This window comes from Meleagris gallopavo, chromosome 3, assembly GCF_000146605.3.
Source record: "Meleagris gallopavo isolate NT-WF06-2002-E0010 breed Aviagen turkey brand Nicholas breeding stock chromosome 3, Turkey_5.1, whole genome shotgun sequence".
NCBI classification, from domain to species: Eukaryota; Metazoa; Chordata; class Aves; order Galliformes; family Phasianidae; genus Meleagris; species Meleagris gallopavo.
In genome coordinates, this window is record NC_015013.2 from 84,430,660 (window position 1) to 84,444,175 (window position 13,516).

The following is a 13,516-nucleotide window of genomic DNA, read 5'->3' on the forward strand; positions in this document are numbered from 1 at the left end:
TCCTCTAGTCTTCAGGCACCTCCTTCATTCTCCAAGACCTCTCAAAGATGACAGAGAGCCGTTCAACAATCATCTCTGCCAGCTCCCTCAGCACCCGTGGATGCATCCCATAGGGTCCCATGGACTTGTGAACATTGGTTTTGCCTAGGCGCTCTCTGACTGCCTCTTCCCTGACTAAAGGGAAGTCTTCCATTCTCCAGATCCTCTCACTAACCTCCGGGGGCCAGGATTCCTGACGGAGAGCTTTTTCACTGAAGACAGAAGCAAAGAAGGCATTCAGCATCTCCGCCTTCTCAGCATCCCCCATTACCAGCACATCCCTCTCACTTAGTAGGGGCCCACATTCTCTCTAGTTTTCCTTTTTCTGTTAACATACTTAAAAAAGCCTTTTTTATTATCCTTTATCACCTTTCAAGGTGCCAGATTCAATTCCAGGTGGGCTTTAGCCTTCCTCGTCGCATTCCCGTAGGCCCTCACAACATTTCTATATTCTTCCCAAGTGCTCAGACCCTTTTTCCACATTTCATGGACCTTCTTCCCGTAGAGTTTGTGCACGAGCTCCTTGCTCATCCACACAGGTCTCCTGCCACCCTTTCCTGATTTCTTGCTTACAGGGACGCACTGATCCTGAGATTGGAAGAAGAACTGTTTAAATGCCGACCAGCTCTCACAGGCCCCCTTACCTTCTAACACCCGAGCCCACGGGATAGCTCCAAGTAGATCCTGGAAGAGATCAAAGTTGGCTCTCTTAAAGTCTAGGGTAGCAATCCTACTTTTTGCTTCGCTTCTTCCACTCAAGATCTTGAACTCCACCGTCTCATTTTCACTACAACCCAAGCTGCCCCCGACCTTTACTTCCTTGACAAGCCCTTCCTTATTAGTGAGAATAAGGTCCAGCAACACCCCTTCCCTCGTCGGTTCCTCCACCACCTGCATCAGAAAGTTGTCTTCAAAACATTGCAGGAACCATCTGGACCGCGCGTGCCTGGCCATGTTGTTTATCTAGCAAATATCTGGATAACTGAAGTCCCCCATAAGCACCAGTGCCTGGGAACATGACGCTACTTCCAGGTGCTTATGGAAGGCCTCATCAACCTCCTCCTCCTGATCAGAGGGGCTGTAGTACACACCCACAACAGTGTCAGCCATACCAACCCGCCCCTTGATTCTCACCCACAAGATCTCCACTGCTACACCACTCTCCCCCAGGTGGAGTTCAATGCATTCTAGCTGCTCTCTCACATAAAGAGCAACTCCACCACCTCGCCTCACCAGCCGATCTTTCCTAAAAAGCACATAGCCCTCCATGACAACGTTCCAGTCATGCGAGCTGTCCCACCACGTCTCCGTGATTGCAGTGAGATCGTAGCCATGCGACTGCATGCAGATCTCCAACTCTTCCTATTTATTTCCCATACTGCACGCGTTAGTGTACAAACACTTTAGAGAAGCAGCATCCCCCTGCCATTCTCCATCCCTTCGAACTCCACCCTCATCACCAGTCAAGATCTGTTTTGAGCCTCGAACTATCCATTCAACCCATGTCCCTCATTTTGTCCCCTTCCCCCTTCTTACCTAGTTTAAAAACCTTTCAATGAGTCCTGCCAGTTCCTGGGCTAGGATCCTTTTACCCCTTGCAGACAGGTGAGTTCCATCTGCAGCAGGAACCGAGTAAATTGCCCCATGGTCAAAAAAAAACAAAATTCTTTTGCCTGCACCAATCTCTAAGCCATTTATTTATGAGGAGGGTTTTTTTGATCCTCTCAGTGTCCTTCCCCGCCATTGAAGGGATAGAAGAGAAAACCACCCGCACATCCGCTCTGTCAAGTACTCTCCCCAGTCCCTTGAAGTCATTTTTGATAGCCCTCAGGCTTCTCTTAGCAGCACCATCACTGCTGACCTGAACTACCAATAAGGGATAGTAGCCAGATGGGCGAATAAGCCCAGTAAGCATTCTAGAGATATCCCTGACCCATGCCCCAGGGAGGCAGCACACTTCCCTCTGGGTGGGGTCAGGCCTACATATTCCTTTTCCTTTCCAGTTCCTTTTAGAAGGGAGTCACCTACGACTATCACCCTCCTTTCTTTACTGGAGGAGGCAGTCTTCAAGCATGGAGCTGATCGCCTCTCCTTAGAAAAGCTTGGAGGCTGTCCTTCCACCTCATTCTCAGCCACCTCATCCCCCAGCTTCACGGCTTCAAACCTATTACTTAGAGGAACCTGAGGAACGAAGGTAGGTCGGGATGGGCACTGCCTGCATCGCTGAAGTGGGACCTGCTGCCATTCCTCCTCTCTTCTCAAATTGGCTCTCTCGGTTTGACCACGACAAGGGAGAGGGTCCACTACAGTTTGGGGGTTGAAATCTTTGCTCCTTTCTTGCAGAGAGTCACACCACCAGTCTATCTCCCTCTCACTCTCAAATGGTTCTTAATCTCTCAAATCACCACTGGATCACCATTGGAGAAGACTTCTAATCAAAACTTTCCATCAGTGGGAAGGAGATAACAGGGGACTAAGTATGTGTGAGAGGGAACAGTAATTATCATCTCTGATCTGCTATGAAGGTGCATTTTGAGTGAGGAATTCAGGTTTAAATGGTTAGGATGGAGATACATACATGGGCAGAATGTACATTCATGAATCCTCTTTTTTCTTGCAGGATGTCTGTGAAGTTCTTGCTTTTCATTTAAAAATCTTAAGCAGTGTTTTTAAGACAAGGTTCTAGTAGGAAGCAAAAAGCTAATGTACTTTCCAAGTGGTGTAGAAATAATCTTGTCTTTAAAGGTATCTAATTTCTGTAACATAGAAGAGATTATTTTACACCATATGGTAGCTGTCCTGTGATGTCATAGTGATTAATGACTGGATCAGTTGGATACTCCAGTGACATAACAAATAACTTAGGTTTCCCATAACGGCAAAATGTACATGACTGTCCTAGGTCTGAAATTAACTGAGCTCCACTCTCTGCTCTTCCTGGGTTTAAGTACTGTAAAATGAATGCAAAGTCGACAAGCAATTTCATGAGGATATAGGTCAGATATTCTGTGATTTTGGCAGATCCCTTAGTCTGAATAACTGCTTCTCCCATCTATAAAACTGATGTTATAATTAACAGTTCACAGGCTTGCTGTAAAACTAACTAGTTGAAGGTCTGTGAAGCCTTCATAGAAGAAAAATACTAAGTAGAAGTACCACATTTTAAAAAAAAAACATCTGTGCATTTCTAACTCTCATCATAGGATGAAGAACCTGCCCAAAGTTCTGTCTTAAACAGTTTAATTGGTCTTATGATTATCTGTCAGAAAAAAAGGAGAGGTCTTTGTTAAATTTTTTGTGCTCTACTTTCCTGTCAAAGATTTTTTGGTTAACCCCTTCTGAATTAAGTCTGAAAGCAGATAAAGTATTCCTACTGCATTGAAGCAAAGTAATACAGTCAAGGAATAATGCACTTTTCACAACACTACACTTTATTGATAGTGATGATTCATTCTAGCTCTTATTTTAGGTGATGGGTGAAGACATATATGATTTGTAATTAGCTGTTTTTATTTTTTAAGGCAAGAAATCTGAAAAACTCTTTTTCTTTTCTTGATCCAAACTTTATCTCTGATGTTCGGTCTTTTCCTGATCTTTTGGTCAAAACTACTATCTTTGACATATGCTCTATTTGGGATCAAGTTCTGCTTGTATCAAGCGTCAGAGACTCTTTGTACTCAGGATCCTCAGGAGACACATCCTTTTGGTTTCTCTTTCTTTGTTTCTATTGATAGCAGTAGAATGTGTATTGGTCATTTCATCATATTTCAGTACCTCCTTTCCACTTCAGATTACTGGATGGTGCAGTCAACAAATGTAAGTAAAAAGACCCTGTTGCTGATGGTTTTACAAAAAATGCAATAACATCATTTTGGTTTGGCTTTGATTATTTTGTTTAGCAAAAAATGAAGTTAGTGAAGTTACGAATGAAATGTTTAAAGGCTGACATGTTTGTATTCTCAATGTAGCATTTTGTGATTTTCTTGATTTAATCAACCTCTGACTTGATTATGAAACTTGCTATGTATGAGTGTCTAATTACTCCACAGTAGTGAAAGACACTCATTCAAAACTCTCCTACACTATTAATATTCTAATTTCAAGAGCACCTTGAAAGTGAGAAAAAATGTATTTCTATGTACATTTTGCTTTAGGCTAGATTATCCAGAGTATAGACATGAGTGCTGCAGAATGTATAAACTAACCAACACAGATATTTGCATTCTTCTTTGTTCACTCATTGTTTCCGTAACAGCTTTGGAGGTGAGATGACCACACAAATTTCAAACAACTGATAGAAGTGAAGAAAGAAAATTCAAACAGATCATGTTCCTGTGATTACTCTTCGGATGATTCTAGAGGATAGTAGGTAAAAGATCTGGTGATAGGAGAAATGGGAGGTAAACACAGGCCATTGGGTTGTTTCATTTCATTCCTTGGTGCTCACGCAAAACCGCTGCCCTCTACTTACTGCATTGCTATTTTATGTTTTTTGAAGTGGTTAACTGCTGTTCTAATTAATGGACAGGGGACTCCATAAAGCTGATTACAGCTATGATTTTGCATTGACAGTCATGGTGCTGTTTTTATAATGAGTATAATTGTATGCATCCTATGAAACTTCCTTTTTTTCTGAACTTTTTATGTGACTATCCAAAGATATTCTTAGCTAAATTTGCTTTATTAGACTAATTCAGAACTTTTTTTGCCAGTGAACTCTTTACTGGTATCGCTAGTATTCCTTCTTCTAACTCATCCCATGTAGCTATTGAATGATGACAGCAGAGTTAAATTAATAATTGGACACAGGCACCTGAAATAGTAAGTGGAAAGGGAGAAAGAAGACACTTTTAAAGAACAAAATTAAAATCTTTTTGCTATGACTTAACTTATTACTTATTTTTCTCATTTTGATACTTTAATTCTACCCTTGATGTGATATATTAAACAGATTATAATTTGAGACCTTTTGCTCTTTGTTTTAATGAGACATGAGAAGTATTTCTTATTCGTTTGCATTATAACCCATACTTTGTCTGTTCCTATTCAAATGCATGCTATTATTTGTCTTGATGTGAATGAAAAGTACTTCTCAGATATTCAGCTTCAGTTTCCACTTAACTCATACAAGCATCAGATCTCAGTAAATAGAACATATAGATTTCTGAGGCAGTATGGGAGCCAGAAAATCTTCTGGTACTGCATGAAGTAGACTTATGATATCAGAAGCCCTCTCAACCCTTCCTCATAGGAAAGGTACTCTAATCCCCTCAGCATTTTCATGGCCCTTAATGAAATGAGGTAGCAGGAATGAATCTGAACACATTATCAACGCAATGCAGAACTAAACTTGTTTATTAGTCCCACATAACCCACCATTTATAATGGAAACCCTGTGCACCAATGCTCACTTGATCCAGGCTCTCAGTATGCTCTGGTGATCCAGGATTGCTCAATACTGTTGCACAAAGGAAAACTTTCTTCATGTCATCTGGTGGAGCCAATCTTGAACAGGACTAAATTGCTACAGTTTGCACTGTTCAGCAGATATCCTGAATAAAGCTTTCCCCCGACAGAGGGGAGGTGTCCTCAGACTGAATTACAGCCAGGAACGTGGCCGGAAATATAAGGTCATAGGGTTTGTGTGCTTAACCCAGATTTCAGGTTCTTTCTTCCCCTTGCAACAAAAGCATGAGCTCTCTCACTTTGTCAGAGCTGGGATGTGAAGGCAGAGGGAAAGGAACCTGTCACAGATATAGTCAGGAGATGTCACAGGTTCAGGCAAAGAGCCCTTGTCCTAAGTTCCTGGTAGGCACAGTTTCAGCGATGCTCCTGATGACTAACAAAAATGTTTATCCATTTATCACTTTCATTGCAAATAGGAGGGAACTGCACATAAGAAAGCAGGGAGAATTTCCCACAGAAAACTTGGATTCAGTTTTTGTTGCTGCTTGTCACTTCCTGATTGCACTGAAAGCACCATTTATTGTTATGTCCATGAAAATGACTTGGTACTTTTTTCCCATGCAACTTTACTTGCAGAGTCTAAAACTCAGAAGGGTTCCACTGCAGAAATAATCTTGTTAACTCTCAGCATTCAAAAGTTTCTAAGTAAGGACCCTAAAATTGTGAGACATGCTTAAAATTCAGAGATTATACAAATAAATGATGCTGATAAAACTAAATATTGATCCATTTTATGTCATCAGTTTTTTAAGACTAAATTATGCATTTGAACAATATTTTAAAACTTTTTCCTTTACTCACAGAGACAAGAAAGAAAGAACACTAAGATTCTTTTATACTTAAATTCCAGGATTTGGGAGTTAAAGAGCAAATATTAAAGGAAAAAAAAAACAAAAAAACAAACAAGCAAACAAACAAACAAAACCACCACAATGCTTTATTCATTAGAGTATCTTATACCATAAACAATAAAGAGCATTTTTTTTAGCTCCTTTATCTTCAGTAAGATATTGAGTTGAAGGCACTTCTCAACGTTACATAATTTTCAAACTGATTTATTCTGTTAAATGCTGAAAAATCATAAGGATTAACATGGAGACTAACAGTTTTGTAAGACAGGGAGAAGACAGTGAGCTGGGAAGCAATGTTGCTGTTGAAGTAATCTAAAGGAAATCTATAAACCAGTTATTAACCACTAAAGGTTTAGAATGCCCTTCTCTATGAGCAGACTGTTTTCCATTTATTGCTTGGAAATTTCTTTCATCACTTTGAGCAAGATAGAGAACTGTTCTTGTAATGTTGCCAGAACCCACCGTAGCAATTGTAAATGCCCCAAATAAAATGTCAGGCAGATACAGGCTGAAAGACTGAGTCAAAATCATTTGCAGATTTTGGAAAAAGTTAGACGTTTGCTCACTTCCAGCTGACAGCAACTTCTGATATCAGCCAGAGCAGAGAACAAATAGCATCAAGCATGAAGAAATTCTATTGCCAAACCTGACTTTCTCTTACAGGTTCATGATTATTTTGCTTAAATGTGTTTTGTACAACTGAAGTACTTTCATCAAAGAGCATGATCAGCCTTGGTTGAATTACAGGAGAATATTCTTCAAATATACTCCAGCAAGGCAGACTAACAAGAAATTTCCTTATCTTCAGAACCAATGAAATTGCCCATTCTTTGCACTGCTCTTCTTTTCACCTCTGCTTTTGTTGATTTATTTTCTTTTTCATAGAAAGAAGCTGAGTATATTTATAATTTCCTGTATAAAGAGATGTAACTCATACCTAAAGTAATGGCTCTGTCCCCAATGTAGTGTGTTGTAGTGGTTAGTAGGGAACCTCAGAAAGGTAAGCAGAGAAAAAGTCACAAAAGATGAAAACAAATGGCAAGATAATCCTGTGTCATGATCAGCTTCTTGGTCTCCTGGTCTCATTGCTACTGGTTGTTTAGAAGTTTATGAAGACATAAATGGACAGCATTCAGAATAAATATTCCATCACCTTTTTCTAAAGGTTAATCCTTGTTGCCTGAAGCAATGCAGTATTGAGAACATCTGAGATTGGTAAATGGTACATTAAGCAGAGACAAAGAGACCCCAGTCCTCTGTCCAGTATAAGAAACTCAGTATTCTTAGCTCAGCAGTTCAGACTGGGAGCAACTGACTTATCTGCAGCGATCTTAAACTTGATACTCCTTTTTTGATATATCCCAGATACGGACAGTATCCTTCCAATATTGTGAAGAAGTGCTTGTGTGCATGTGATCCGGGTGTGCCAGTTGTGTGTGGGCATGTGTATGTGTGTCAGCTACTGACTGCCCTCTGCTGCACAGAATCACATCTTCCTAGCAGCTCAACAACCAAAAACCCCAAATCAAAGACAACATACTCCTGCTTTTGAGGATGGAGAAATTATTTCCCTCCTGACAGTGCAGTGTGCAGGAAGTCATTCATCATGTTTTGTTCTGAGCTTACCATGAACCTTTTAGGAGGCCATCATTTTCTTGTAGAATTACGGAAGCTGTAGTGGTTCATACTATAACAATGCATTTAAAAGAATTCAAATAGTAAATTTACCAGGTTCTTCATTTTATTCCTTAAGCTGAGAAGTAGGATTAGAAATAGTAGCTTTAAGTTGCACCAGGGGAAGTTCAGGTTGGATATTAGGAAAAGTTTCTTCTCAGAAGGAGTGATGAGGCATTGGCACAGGCTGTCCTGAGAGGTGGTAGAGTCACCATCTCCAGAGGTGTTCAGGAAACATGCAGATGTGGCATTTGGGGACATGGTTTAGTGAGCATATTTTGGATGGACTGGTGTTTGGACTACATGAACTTAGTGTTCTTTTCCAACCTTATTGATGTCTTGAAATAGAAGAAGGTTGTGCCAACACTTGTGCTCATCTGTTACCACACCATGGACTTGGTTTTACTTTTGTCACTACTTCATGCAGTAAAGAACAAGAAGACATGAGCTCTCACTTCTTTTGAGAGAAGGATGGAAGGAATTTCCTGCTTCACTGAAGATTGCTGACAGAAAATATGTCATCTTCAAAGAGCTCCCTCAATGTCTGTGTCTGTATGTCTGGGGAGGTCTCTGGGGAATCTCAGCAACCTGGGAAATCTGCAAGTCTTAGTCTGGGTGTTAAGAGTAGAAGAACACATATGTTTTATTAAATTTGTGTTTTTGTCAGTTCTTGAAGACAAGGAGCATAATTCAGACTGTTTGGAGAACTATGAGGGATGAGAGTGCTGCACATAGAAAATATTTATATAGTGCTCCTTTCCTGATTCAGATTTACATTGTTCACCTGTAGTGAAAGTGCTTCAGTTCAGAAAGTTTTGGCTGAGGCTGAAAAAAACTGGACACTCTCCAGACTACAAGGCAGCAGAAGATCTAATGGTCTGTTCTCCACTGCTCATTCATGAGTCTGCAAGAGGTTGCAGCCCTTGTAGTTCTACCAGCCTGTTTGCTCCTATGAATGCACCCTGGCTTAACTCAACTGCAAATGATTTCATTTAGTGGAAGCTGTTTAAAACAGATTTGCTTTCCTGGTTCAATTTTATTCAAATAATTTAACGAGAAAATCTGTTCTGAGCAACAGGCTGGAACAGTCAAAGTTCAGTGAAAAATATCAAAGGTGATGGGCTAAAGAATGTCAGATTTGTTTTAATCTCAATTTCAGTCACAACAGGACATCCAGGACCCAAATAATGTAGTAATAATAACAGTCATAATATCTTCTAATCTATTACTTCCATAATAATGTCTTCTGATTTACTACTTCCATAAAGACATTTATATGCATATTTGTAAAAGTATGCACGTACAGAAAGAATACGCACACAAGCCATGTGCCTGGGCAAATGAGGGATTATGGAAAATCAGTAAGAAGAAATGATATTGTGTACAGCTATACCTTGTAAAATCTTCCAAATTAGGATACTTTTTCCCTTAGGAAATGGTTACTTCAGATTTTCCAGATAGAAACCACACATATTTATCTGATGCGTGCTTTTCTTCCTTCCACCTGCTCTCCCTTCAAATTATTTATAAACACAGCATCTGGAACTGTGAATACATTTGAACTGTGTTAATGCAGTTTGGTGATAAGAATAAGGAATAAGAGTGCAAAATCATATTTTCATGTATATTTTCCATGTGATTAAAACAGGTTAGGATGGTCAAATACAGTGGGAAAAAGAGGTATTGTGGCTTCGTGAACATACTGAATTACTGATTACACATACAGCATAACACTCTACTTAAAAGCTAAGGTTATTAGGAATCTTCCGTGGAACAGATCATTGATCTTAAAGAACTGGACATTTTTGGGCTAATATTGCTTCTGCTGTTTCATATTCACTAGTTTCTTTCCTATTGCCCATATTTCAACTTCATTATTCTTCCAATCTTATCGGTGTTTTTCCTTTACACATGAAAGCAGCCAGGCATGGCTGCAGCCTCCAATGGCATATTCAAGACCTATCTCAGTAATCTAAAACAAACTGAACACATCTTTTTCACTCTGGGAAACTTGATCTGAAATGACCACAGTATAAATGTGATCCTCAGCCATATGTATGGCTGTGGTGAATTTTGTTTGCTCAGAACTTGAAAACCCCCTGCACCTTTTTATTTCAGCAGTGTGGCCTCTGAGAAGGCTTGTTGACAAGATGAGGGTTTTTTTGCTGTTGGTCCATTATTCACCAGAGATAGTCACGTTACACTTGCTTAGTCACGAAGGGGAAGATATTCTTGCATTAGCACTCAAAGCTTGAGTTCAGGGGAATAAAATATCAGGGATGCTTGTCAACTCAGACCAATTTTGCAGACATCTATTCTTCTTCCACACTGCAGAGGAAGGAAAAAAAATCTGGAAAGAAGTATTTCTGTAAATGCATGTGCTTGGCATTAAACAGCTATTGTTTGCTGGCTACCAAAAATGACAAAACTGAGCAGGAAAAGTTGCTATGTTAAGTTCAGGTTGCCAAATGAAGCTCAGGGGAAGATAAGTCCTTACAGATATTCACTTCAAACATGCAGGTTCAAAAAATAGACTCTAAAAATAACAAATTGAGATTATATAAACAACACCCAGCTCACACACAACTATTCAAAGAATATGTTCTTGGTGATGGCAGCTCAAATAAACCACTCCTACTGAGGTTATAGCAGTAGTTTATAGTCTGAACTTCTTCTCTGACTTAAGAGAAGCTAGAGCGAGTGAGTTTTTTTGTTTTGTTTTGTTTTGTTTGTTTTTTTTCTTCAAATAATTGTGGACTTTTGCTAATGTAAGGGTTTTTTATGCTGCTGGAAAAAGAAAATGGAGAAGATGAGCATTATCTCTATGTGGAAAATTGCTCAGCAGACTGGAGTTCTAATCAGCTAAAGTGGTGATAATAGAATCTTTATAGAGAAACAGGAAGGATGATGCTGTAGTTGCTGTGAAATTGTTTTTACAGGCTGTGTGTGGCTCCATGAAATACCATTGTACAGAGAAAATTTTATTCATTTGTAAGACATCTATGGGAAGCATTAAATACATGGACACTTTGTAATTATGGAGATATTTAAAGGGTGGAGATAAAGAACAGTTTTAATGCTAGTGAATTCTACAATCGCTTGGTTTTCATCTTCTCTTCAGCTACGTCTGGCATATTACTTGTGTCTTAGGAATGTATTACTTGGCATCAATGCATCTCTGATTTAATACAAACATTGGAGTATCACTAGTTCATAGGAAAAGAACTGCATCACATCTGCTAGAAAGTTAAGTGCTGGTTACAGTTTTCTCTATCAGGCATAGAAAAACCGTTTGATAAATAATAAGGGGAAAATGGTTTTATTGTTTTATTTTCTCTTTTCTTTTTCTTTTGTTTTTCTTTTCTTTTCTTTTCTTTTCTGCATATTTATTGGTCCAGCTCTCAACATTTCAACTGTGTTTTGTACTTTGAGAAGATACGTAAGAAGCATCCTCTACTGAGCTGCAGACATAAAAATCATTTCTCACCTTATCACTTACTTGTCTTTGAATCTACCAGATTTCTGCTGCACGAAATAGCCCTTCCCAGTGATAATAAACTGGCTAAATTCTATCCTGAATTCATATTTAATATTCAGGGATTTTCAAGGAGAGTAAACATAACATTGTATTGCTTATTGCTATGTCACTATTGCTTTGTCACTATGGAAATCAAAATAAAGTTAGTATGAAATGCTACCACTGGTTCTGTAGCGTTACAACAGTGAATCAAAGTAGTTTGATGTGACCACACACATTGCAGTGAAGCAGGACAGGCAGCCAAGTGTTGGTATTACCTAGTAATGTACTTTTTGGTATTTCCTAGTAATGTGGTGGGACACAAATTTCTCTTGTCTAAGAAGAAATGGTGTCACTTATTGAATAAAATGATGGTTTGCATTTATTTATTGCTTGTTGTGTAGAATTAGAGAGTATATTAATCTGCTTGTTGATGTAATTTTGATATTCATTTGCGTACCACTGAAATGCAGCCACCTCTGGGGAGATGTGTGGCAGCTGTGAATAACTTAGGGCATTGGAACAGTGTGGGAAACAAGTGCAGAACTGTGATTTAGTATCAACCTGGATTTTTTAATAGTTACTGCTCAGTAAGTTCTTTGAAATGGTGATTTTACTGCTGGTTACAGCAGCTGCTGGACTCTTACACTCCCATACAGAGAAAATTAGAAATATCTAATTCCTACTTGATGCTTTGTTACTGCTGCTGCTTTGATTAAACAGCTGGCTAATTTTTCATTTGTTTGTTTATTGAATTAAAGACATTATAGCAGTAAAATACATAGGAAAATAAACTATTCTGAGCTAATAAGTTGACCCACATTTTGTGGTTATTTATTATGTTTGCTACCTGCCAATTCTCTTATACAATTAGTCTGCAGCTACTCTTCTGCTGCAAGCATTCATCTTTCATTTTTTCCCCAAAGCTATATTCTGCTTGTTTCTCACAATAATCATTTACTTCCTCTTTAGTTCACCATAGCTGATCATTCACATACTGCTCTATCTTTTCATTTTCTTTTGATATTAGGAAAAAGATATTCTTAGAAAGAGTGGTGAGACACTGGAATGAGCTGCCCGGGGAGATGGTAGAGTCACTGTCCCTAGAGGCGCTCAAAGGTTTTCAAGAACTGTGGAAATGTGACATACGGGGACATGATTTAGTGGGCATGGTGAGCATGGGTTGATATTTGGACTAGATGATCTTAGTGGCCTTTTCCAACCTTAAAGGTTCTATGATCTTCTAATAAACCTGAGCAGCTGCATACTCAGATACATCATACCAATGGAACAACATCATTTTCACCATAAAATTATTTGAAGCAGAATGATCAGAATGGTCAGAATAAAAAGTGTCAAGAAACATAGACTTTACCGTGTTATATCCCATAATAATAGTTAAGTATAATCATTTGAGCTTTCTGTTGAAAAAGAAGTGCACTCAAAAAACTAGATTCCCACCAGTGACCAACTTTGGATATTCCGCCATGGAATAGAATCCACAGACTGTAGGAGGTGTCTGTGTTCACATTCTCAAAATCTAAAAACGCTAGTGACAATGAAAAGATTCAGAAAGATTAATAAGCCATGGAGAGAGAGACATGAATCTCTGATATTTTTAAAATATCCAGTGAGTTTTTAAATATCCAGCAGAAAGATGCTGCAATTTCAGTGAGGGAACTTGTCCTTTTCCACCAGACTTTAGAGTCTATAAATTTTCACTCCCTCCAGAAAACACTCATACTACCAAGCTATAAGTCCACCTTTCCTCCTTCAAAAGAGCAAATTTAATCAAGGTCTAAATCTTCACCAGAATACATTTGAATACAGCCTTATTCTCTAAGAAGTCCCATTACTGTTACAGAAAATTCAGACAATTTCTAAGGGCACAGAAGACCCTTCAGGGCAGTGGTCACAGCACTGAACTTGCTGGAGTTCAAGAATTGTTTGGCCAATATTCTCAGGAATC

At 39.0% G+C, this 13,516-nt stretch overlaps 1 long non-coding RNA gene across 1 annotated transcript; it reads left to right on the forward strand.

Moving 5' to 3' along the window:
• Positions 1 to 2,933: 2,933 nt before the first annotated feature.
• On the forward strand, positions 2,934 to 5,165 carry LOC109367048. The gene is made up of 3 exons (XR_002113785.1): positions 2,934 to 3,035; positions 3,774 to 3,855; positions 4,295 to 5,165. It is a non-coding gene; the product is annotated as an uncharacterized LOC109367048 (long non-coding RNA).
• Positions 5,166 to 13,516: the final 8,351 nt, after the last annotated feature.